This window comes from Scylla paramamosain, chromosome 7 (assembly GCF_035594125.1).
Source record: "Scylla paramamosain isolate STU-SP2022 chromosome 7, ASM3559412v1, whole genome shotgun sequence".
Lineage (NCBI taxonomy): Eukaryota > Metazoa > Arthropoda > Malacostraca > Decapoda > Portunidae > Scylla > Scylla paramamosain.
In genome coordinates, this window is record NC_087157.1 from 17,613,877 (window position 1) to 17,623,876 (window position 10,000).

The following is a 10,000-nucleotide window of genomic DNA, read 5'->3' on the forward strand; positions in this document are numbered from 1 at the left end:
TGAGGGGTGGTCAGGTCGGCAGCAAACGTTGGTGGAATCTCATTAAGGAACAACAGGGTGACACGCGGGGATGTTCGGTGCCTGCTCTCATCCGGCCAGACGGTAGTGTTGTTCAAACCGCCACAGACAAGGCGAATCTCCTGGCCGCCCACTTCGCCGCAAAAATGTGCATTCCCGAACCAGAAAAAACGCCACAAATACTACCACAGATAGTGAGTGAAAAAATAATGAGCATAGAAACCAGTGAAAAAGAAGTGAAAGTGCTGCTCCGAGACCTGGACGACAAGAAAGCGGTGGGGCCTGACAGCATCAGCCCCCGCCTGCTTCGACAGTGTGCTGAGGAGTTGGCGCGCCCTCTCGCCGCCATCTTCAATAATAGCTTGAGGAGCAGCACCTGGCCCAACTTGTGGAAAGTGAGCAGTGTGGTGCCAATTCACAAGAAAAGCTCAAAAACCGAAGCAAAAAATTACCGTCCTGTGTCCTTGTTGCCGGTGCTAAGTAAAGTGTTGGAAACGATAGTGGCCTCGAGACTCACGCAGCACCTTGATAGGCACCACCTGCTGAGCAACAGACAATACGGCTTCAGGAAGGGGAGGTCGGCGGGAGACCTGCACCTGCGACTCACGAGTGAGTGGAGCGCTGCCCTGGACAGGGGCAAGGCCGCCCTTGTCGTCGCTCTCGATATAGAGGGAGCTTTTGACAAAGTTTGGCATCCGGCGCTCGTCACCAAGCTCTACGCTGCCGGCGTGGACGGGCCGCTCCTCAAACTCCTCGAGAGTTACCTGAGGGACAGACACTTCAAAGTGACCGTCAATGGGCGTGATTCCAGGCTTCATCCCATCAGAGCGGGGGTCCCACAGGGTAGCTGCCTCGGCCCTCTGCTCTGGAATGTTTATATAAATGACCTGCTGCACCTTATCCCGAGCGCGAGAGCATACGCGGATGACCTCACCCTGTCTCTCTGCTACGGTCCTGAGGAGGAAGACGCCACTGTCAGCACGCTGAACGCCACTCTAAGCCGCATAGCAGCGTGGGGCGAAAAGTGGAAAGTAAAATTTGCGGCACACAAAACGCAGCTGCTCACCATCTCCAGACTCGGGACGGCCCCACGCCTTGTCTTCCAAGGCGACACGCTGACCCCACAGGACGAGGTGGAGGTGCTGGGGGTCACATATGATAGAAAGCTGTCCTTCAGATCCCACATAGAGCGGCTCGCCAGGGAGGCCTCAGGGAAGCTGGCATCCCTGAGGAGAATGTCACCTCTCCTGGACAGTAGGGGAATGGAAGTCCTCTACAAAGCCCAGGTTCGCTCGTCCCTGGAATACGCGTGCCTGGCACGGGGAGGTGCGGGCCAACAAGCACCTGTCTCTACTGGACAAGGTACAGGAGAGGGCGGCAAGGCTCATCAGAGAGGCAGGACACCAACCAGCATTACAGAGTCTCCAACATCGGCGTGACGTGGCGGGACTCACTGTAATGTTCAAGGTGCAGACTACAGTGTGTGCCGCACCTACAGTCACTCCGGCAGCCTCCCCGACTGGCCCAGGTCGCTACCAGAGCCGTCACCTCAGCCCCGGAGGAACTGCTGCAAACCCGGTGCAGGACATGGCACCACCAAAGACAGTTTATTTACACTTATGTGAGCTGGTGGAATAAACTCATAGCCAGTGAGCAAAACATTGAAAATATTGCGAACTTGACAATGCAAAATTTTAAATGTAAAGTGAACGAGTGGCTGACACAATACAGACAGCAGTGATAAAAACAGAGTGAGGCTTTTAGATAGGTAACATTAACTATGTAACCTTTAGTCTCTAAGTTGTCACGATATTCTATATAATGTAGTGGTGACACCCTCTGTAAATTATGATGTATTTGGTATAAATAAAAAAAAAAAAAAAAAAGAGAGAGAGAGAGAGAGAGAGAGAGAGAGAGAGAGAGAGAGAGAGAGAGGAGTTGAGACGAAAAGCTTTTGACTCCACCGTGTGTGGCAGAGTGGCATGAGTGGAGCCCCCCAGACACGTGAAGCTCCATACACACTCCATACATGGACGGAATAAGGCCCCTTGTACAGAGTTAGCAGCTGGGGGGGTGAGAAAAACTGGTGGAGACGTCTCAGAACGCCTAACTTCACAGAAACTGTTTTAGCTAGAGAAGAGATGTGAAGCTTCCAGTTCAGATTATAAGCAAAGGACAGACCGAGGATGTTCAGTGTGGAAGAGGGGGACAGTTGAGTGTCACTGAAGAAGAGGGGAGAGTTGTCTGGAAGGTTGTGTCCAGCTGATAGGTGGTGGAATTGACTTTTTGAGCCACTGAACAATACCAGCAATCACAAATTTTAGAGAGATGAGAAGTGAGGCGTTCTGTGGCTTCTCTGCGTGAACTGTTTACTTCCTGAAGGGCTGGGCCTCACAAAAAAGACATGGAGTGTGTTTATTACACCAAACAAAACACAGCTTGAAATATTTGCACCAATAAAAGCTTTAGAAATAACACACACACACACACACACACCTAACACCTAACCTAACCTAAAACTAACCAAACCAAACTTAACACAAGCAAAACATTTAATAGCTACAACTGAAAGGAAGGTTGAGTTTAACAAACATAGCATTTAACCACACAACACACCACTAAACATGCTTATCTCCTTATAGCATAAACATCAAAGCCCCCACGTTTTTAATACTTGCATTAGTAATATATTAAAGAAATCCAATACTTTCAATTCACAAGTATAACAAGACTATTAAAGTGAGGTGCAACAAGCCAGTAGGCCTATACGTGGCAGTCCCTGTGTGAAATAACACTGCCAATCTCCAGCTGTCCTCTCCAATCACCACCCAGTCTAATCTCTCAGAGCTCCCTAAGACACGCCACTAACAGCCTGATTGCTGAGTCCGTTCCACTCATCTGCCACACTATTTAAGAACCAATTCCTCCCCATCTCTTTCCTAAACCTAAATTTTCAACCTTGTGCCCGTTACCTCTTGTTCTGTCCTGGCTGCTGGTCTAAGATTGAGTTTGCCTCCTTGTTGTAGCCCCTATACCACTTAAAGACTTCCATCAGGTCCCCTCTTAACCTCTGTGTCTCTAAACGAAATAAATTTAACAGCTTCAACCTCGCCTCATAAGGAACACTCCTCGTCCCCTGTATCCTTTTAGTCATTCTCCTCTGTACTGATTCTAATAGACCTATATCTTTCCTGTAATGTGGGGACCAGAACTGCACCGCGTAGTCTAGATGAGGTCTGACCAGCGCCAAGTATAACTTTAATATTACTTCCGGCCTTCTACTTTTAACACTCCTAAAAATTAATCCTAGTACCCTATTTGCCCTGTTTCTGGCCTCTATGCATTGTTTCCCTAGACGGAGTTCAGAGCTAACTATAACTCCTAAATCTTTCTCGTACCCTGTACCTACCAGAGTTTGGTTGTTTGTTGTGTACCTAACCTAACCTAACTATAACTAGTAAATGTTTTTTGTACCCTGAACCTAACAGCATCATTGCTCGTTGTGCACCTAACCTAACCTAACTAAACCTAACAGAATTTAACCTAACCTAACCAAACCTAACAGAATCTAACCTAACCTAACTTAACCTAACCTAACCTAACCTAACAAAACTTAACCTAACCTAATCTAACCAAACCTAACCTAACAGCTACACAAAGAAGTCAATGTTTTAAGTGAATTATGTAATGGTGTGCTTGTCAACCAGTAACACCTTCAACAAGTGCACCAAGTCTTTGTGGTAAATTACCGCAACAAAACAAGAAGAACAAAAAAATTGCAATAAATGAATCAATAGATAATAAATAGTGAAAAAAAAATGGTAAATTTATAGTTTAAGCTAATGTCCCCAATCTCTACCCACGGCCCACGGTGTTATTATTAATTTCCGATAAGTAGTGTAATCATTAGAAATGATGTGAATAGTGAGAACAAAATGAGGTAGGTTATTACCACGTAGTGTGTAATGGCTTAAACTATTATAAAACCGCGTTGTTTTAAAGACGTGCTAACAGCTGACTTATTGCCCACACACACACGCACACACATCAATAACAGCCACTAGTGTACGTGTGGGGTCCCTGGTTGGCTGGGTCGTCTGTCAGTATTGCCAGTGGTGTATCTTCCTTGCAGTGTTACCAGGGAAGGCAAGGTTAGGTTAGGGGCATAAGGAGCAACGCCAGACGGGTCTACGAAAGCCAGGGACCCCACCTCTTCACTAGTGGCCAATAACGATAACAAGAATCACACACTAACAGACTGCAACATTCAAGCGCATTTAAATACACAAATACATGGATTGAAATACTATTTTTTTTTCAGCGGTTTAATGAAACACTTAGAGGCGCCGTGCAACACTGATCAAGTAGTAAGTGTGTGCGTGCGTGTGTGTGTGTGTTCAGGCAGCCAGAGCGAGCAAGAACTTCACACACACACACACACACACACACACACTCTCTCTCTCTCTCTCTCTCTCTCTCTCTCTCTCTTTTACTTTTCAAATAGTCGTTGGCTTCATCCTTGAGCTCCTCCGCCGCCATTTTCGCTCTAATTAGAGAGAGAGAGAGGGGAGAGGAACCACAGATAAGTGAACTAGCTCAAACATGGCCTCTCTCTCTCTCTCTCTCTCTTGATCTTGATGGTACAGGTGGCACAGGATCACTCCTGAGCCAGGCCTTTGGATCGGCAACTCCTGTAGAAAGGGAAAAAAAAGAGAAACGAACAGCATCCTCTATCCTAATTGTTCATACACCTGGCACGCCACATTCTCTCCAGAAACTCTTTTACCGCCTCAATCATCCTTTCATTCGCCTCTCTACACAGTCCCAGCAACAACACCATCCATTCCTTTCCTGTCTTCTCCACTCTTTCATTCCTATCATGCCCTAACTCAGTCAATATCACTTGCATCATCTCATTCCTGTCTCTGGCATATTTCACACACTCCAGCACCACATGTTCCACCGTCTCATCTTCTCCCATGTCACACATCTGGCACACTTTGCTGCGGGACTCAGACCACCTGTAACTCCTTGCATTCACATCCATACACTGTGCCCTCACTCGGAAGAGAAGATCACCGCCCAGGCTTCCATCATACCACCTTTCATACCTTGGGGCCTCTTTCTCCTTGTACCATTCCAGGGTCTTCTTTCTTTCCATCTCATTCTTCCATTCATTCAGTCCCACACATTTCACTTCTTTGTCTATCTCATTCTTCCATTTTCTCACATCCCATTTAGCTCCCATTCTGCCTCCTCTTGTCAGCATCCATTCACGCTCATTTTGATTCCTACCAGCCATTCTTATCGCCCACACCACTTGCAATCCATTCCTGTCTGTCATTCTCATGCATCTCTTCCTCCATTTGCTTCCACTTTCATGCCACAGGTACACCTTCCTTGCTATTCTTGCATCATCCATTCTCTCAAGCCTAATCTTGTACCTAAGTGTGGCTTTTGTGAGTCTTTCTCTAAAGGTGCTCCATCCCATGTCACCTCTCAAGGCTTCAACTGCTGTGCACCTCGGTGCACTCAGTGCCATCCTTGCTACTCTATTCTGGCCCACTTCTAACTTATCAATTTCACTTTCATTCCATGCAATCACATCCATACCATACATTATGCATGGCACAGCCATACTCTTCCACACTTCTCTCAACACATCATACTTATTTGCTCTCATCCTTGCCGCGCTTCCCAGTCGACCTGCCCACTGGTTTACCATACTTATCTTTTCATTCTTTGCCTTTGCACACCCACTGCATCCCTAAGTACTTGTATTCTTGCACCTGTTTCAACTCATTCTCTCCAAGTCTCCATACCACATTACTTTCATCCTCTGACCTATTCACAATCATTACCTTGCTTTTCTCACTGCTAAACCTTACTCCAAAGTCTTTACCATAGCCATCCACTACATCCAACAAACTTTGAAGCTCATCTGCCGATTCACTCATAACAACTACATCATCTGCATAAAGGAGCACACATACTTTATCATTCCCCACACTTACCCCTACATTCATTCTTCTCATCCTGGCTGCTAACTCCTCTGTATACAGGCTAAAAAGGGTTGGTGACAATATACAGCCCTGCCTAACTCCTCTCTCACTCTTCACCCAGTCTGTTTCTATGTCTCCTAGTCTGTATCTAGCTCTTGTGTCCACATACATACTTTGCACTATGTTAACTATCTTTGCACTCAGTCCAATCTTTTCTAAGACTCTACCTAACATTTCTCTGTTCACTCTATCATAAGCTTTCTCTATATCCAAAAAACCTAGGTAAAATTTACCCCAATCCTTCTTTTTCTTCTCAATCATTTCATTCACCACAAACATATTGTCCTCAGCTCTCCTATCTCCACGAAAACCATTCTGTTCTTCACCCAGCACTCCAGATGTCTCAATCCATTTACAGTCTCTCATTCAACACTGCACTGAAAACTTGACCCATTGTATTCTGTCCTACGTGTACAGTCGGCGCCTCTCGACGTGATCGCGAGCAAAACAATGTGCGTAAAATTACTTCTGTTCCTGAAAATGGCCAAACTACAAGACATGAGAAATTGATACTTGTTATGAATACATATTAACTAACCTCCTATTTACTGATGGGGTAGCCTTTCCGTTTTCGTACCTCCATCAAGCGACTGGGGAGAGAGTCTGCCAGCTTCTCCACAGTTTCTTGTGACACACTGCTCCACGCCCGACGAAGTGCACATTCTAATTTGGGCAATGTTGATGTGTCCTCGTTTCTCAGCTTGCACTTCACGATGCCCCACAGATTTTCGATGGGTGACATGTCCGGGCTGTTAGCTGGCCAGTCTGGAATGCATTCCACTTGGCTTGAAACAAGCCATTCTTTGACGATGTGCGCGGTGTGGCACGGAGCGCCGTCCTGCTGCAGCACCTCACCACCAGTCGCTGCGAAACAGTCAGCCAGACGACTGTCTAACAAGCTGAGATACACATCTTTGGTGACTGACTGACCCTTAGGGAAGATGTGTAAGTCAGCCACGCCCCCGTAAGAGAACGCACCCCACGCCATGAGGGAGGGAGGATGCTTCACAGACTTGGCGGTGAACTTGGGATCGTGCGGGTCAGAGCCTTTCCGGCGCCACACCTTCTTCCCTTTCGTGTCACTGACCCTGAACGTGGCTTCATCAGTCCACAAGACACGCCTCCACTCATCTAAAGTCCATGAACTGTATTTCTGAACGAAAGCCAGCCTCTTTTTCCGATGCACCTCGGAAACAAAAGGCTTGTTACGAGCGCGCATTTTTCGATAGTTTAGCTTGGTTTGGATATTCTTCTGGATGGTACGCACACTAACATCCTGGAGGAGCATGGGATTCTGTTCCTTAAGCTGTCTTGCTGTGAGGTGAGGGTTTTGGTCTAGCTGACGCTTGATGTGGGCCAGAGTCCTGCCACTAATCTTTGGGCGCCACCCACCACCATGTAAGTGGTGAGGAATCTCACGCTCTCCCGAGGACTTAAATTTAACAATGAGGCGGCGCACTGTCACTGGCTTCACACCGGTCTGATGACTTATTTCCTTGGTGCTGAGGCCTAATTTATAGCACTCGATCACTCGCACAATATTATCCTCACTTGTGTAAGCTTTTGACATGACGGGAAATATTACGAGCCTGTTTAATAATCCTTGCAGTAGGTCGCGGAGGCAGTACGGGTGGTGGCACGTGCGAGAAGAAACACGACCACTCAAGACAAACGTAATCAACACTGACAGCTGTTGTCATTTAAATTAACGGCCAAGAATTCGAAATGTTGCCATATAGTCATTTTTCCCCGGGCGGTCTCCCGCGCTGGGTAATATGCAAAAATAATAGTCACGCAAGATTGTCCCGCGCTGCTCACCGCGATCACGTCGAGAGGCGCCGACTGTATGTTTACAATCTTGAATCTTGATCTTTGTTCGGTGTCTTTTGGGAGTTTTTGAAGTGTCTTTGTTTTCATTTTTTTTCTTTAATATACTTTTTGAATAGTGTTGATAGGAAAATGTGGGAAATTTAATGGGCTATCATGGTGAACTATTGGTTTTGTTTCTTTGGCGGTAGTTATTTAGATATTCAGAAAAATGTTGAAAGTATCTGGATGTCTTAGAATTTGATATGCTATATATATATATATATATATATATATATATATATATATATATATATATATATATATATATATATATATATATATATATATATATATATATATATATATATATATATTTTTTTTTTTTTTTTTTTTTTTTTTCAATTTTTCTCTTTATTAACTAACTTGTAATTGGTGATGGTGATAGTCAGAGATGAGGAATTTAATGGACTATCATGGTGTACTACTATATTTTGTTTTCGTCTATTAGTTATTTAGATATTGTGAAAAATGTTGAAACTATTTAGGTGCCTCAAAATTAGAATTGCTGTATATTTTTCCATTTTTTTTAAACTAATTTGTAATTGATGATGGCGATAGTCAGATATGAACAATTTAATGGACTATCATGGTGCACCATTAATTCTGCTTTTTCACTTATAGTTATTTAGAAATATATTATAAAAAAGTACAACAATTTTTCTTCCTCCTTCTCCTCCTCCTCCTCCTCCTTATCATCATCATCATTATGTTTCTTTTCTTCCTATTATAATTACTACTACTACTGTGTGTGTGAGTGTGTGTGTATAGTAATAATAAAAACAATAATGATAACAATAATGAGAAGAAGAAGAAGAAGAAGAAGAAGAAGAAGAAGAAGAAGAAGAAGAAGAAGAAGAAGAAGAAGAAGAAGAAGAAGAAGAAGAAGAAGAAGAAGAAGAAGAAGAAGAAGAAGAAGAAGAAGAAGAAGAAGAAGAAGAAGAAGAAGAAGAAGAAGAAGAAGAAGAAGAAGAAGAAGAAGAAGAAGAAGAAGAAGAAGAAGAAGAAGAAGAAGAAGAAGAAGAAGAAGAAGAAGAAGAAGAAGAAGAAGAAGAAGAAGAAGAAGAAGAAGAAGAAGAAGAAGAAGAAGAAGAAGAAGAAGAAGAAGAAGAAGAAGAAGAAGAAGAAGAAGAAGAAGAAGAAGAAGAAGAAGAAGAAGAAGAAGAAGAAGAAGAAGAAGAAGAAGAAGAAGAAGAAGAAGAAGAAGAAGAAGAAGAAGAAGAAGAAGAAGAAGAAGAAGAAGAAGAAGAAGAAGAAGAAGAAGAAGAAGAAGAAGAAGAAGAAGAAGAAGAAGAAGAAGAAGAAGAAGAAGAAGAAGAAGAAGAAGAAGAAGAAGAAGAAGAAGAAGAAGAAGAAGAAGAAGAAGAAGAAGAAGAAGAAGAAGAAGAAGAAGAAGAAGAAGAAGAAGAAGAAGAAGAAGAAGAAGAAGAAGAAGAAGAAGAAGAAGAAGAAGAAGAAGAAGAAGAAGAAGAAGAAGAAGAAGAAGAAGAAGAAGAAGAAGAAGAAGAAGAAGAAGAAGAAGAAGAAGAAGAAGAAGAAGAAGAAGAAGAAGAAGAAGAAGAAGAAGAAGAAGAAGAAGAAGAAGAAGAAGAAGAAGAAGAAGAAGAAGAAGAAGAAGAAGAAGAAGAAGAAGAAGAAGAAGAAGAAGAAGAAGAAGAAGAAGAAGAAGAAGAAGAAGAAGAAGAAGAAGAAGAAGAAGAAGAAGAAGAAGAAGAAGAAGAAGAAGAAGAAGAAGAAGAAGAAGAAGAAGAAGAAGAAGAAGAAGAAGAAGAAGAAGAAGAAGAAGAAGAAGAAGAAGAAGAAGAAGAAGAAGAAGAAGAAGAAGAAGAAGAAGAAGAAGAAGAAGAAGAAGAAGAAGAAGAAGAAGAAGAAGAAGAAGAAGAAGAAGAAGAAGAAGAAGAAGAAGAAGAAGAAGAAGAAGAAGAAGAAGAAGAAGAAGAAGAAGAAGAAGAAGAAGAAGAAGAAAACACACATACATAGAAGACATACTAAATCCTCTCTCTCTCTCTCTCTCTCTCTCTCTCTCTCTCTCTCTCTCTCTCTCTCTCTCTCAC

The 10,000-nt window shown here is 43.4% G+C and overlaps 1 long non-coding RNA gene across 4 annotated transcripts in view; it reads right to left on the reverse strand.

Moving 5' to 3' along the window:
- LOC135102149 (uncharacterized) overlaps positions 1-10,000 on the reverse strand; it is a 30,183-nt gene that overhangs the window by 8,784 nt on the left and 11,399 nt on the right. For all 4 annotated transcript variants that reach the window (XR_010269551.1, XR_010269553.1, XR_010269552.1 and 1 more), the window contains one exon: positions 4,512-4,564. This is a non-coding gene — a long non-coding RNA (uncharacterized LOC135102149). The remainder of the gene's footprint in view (positions 1-4,511; positions 4,565-10,000) is intronic.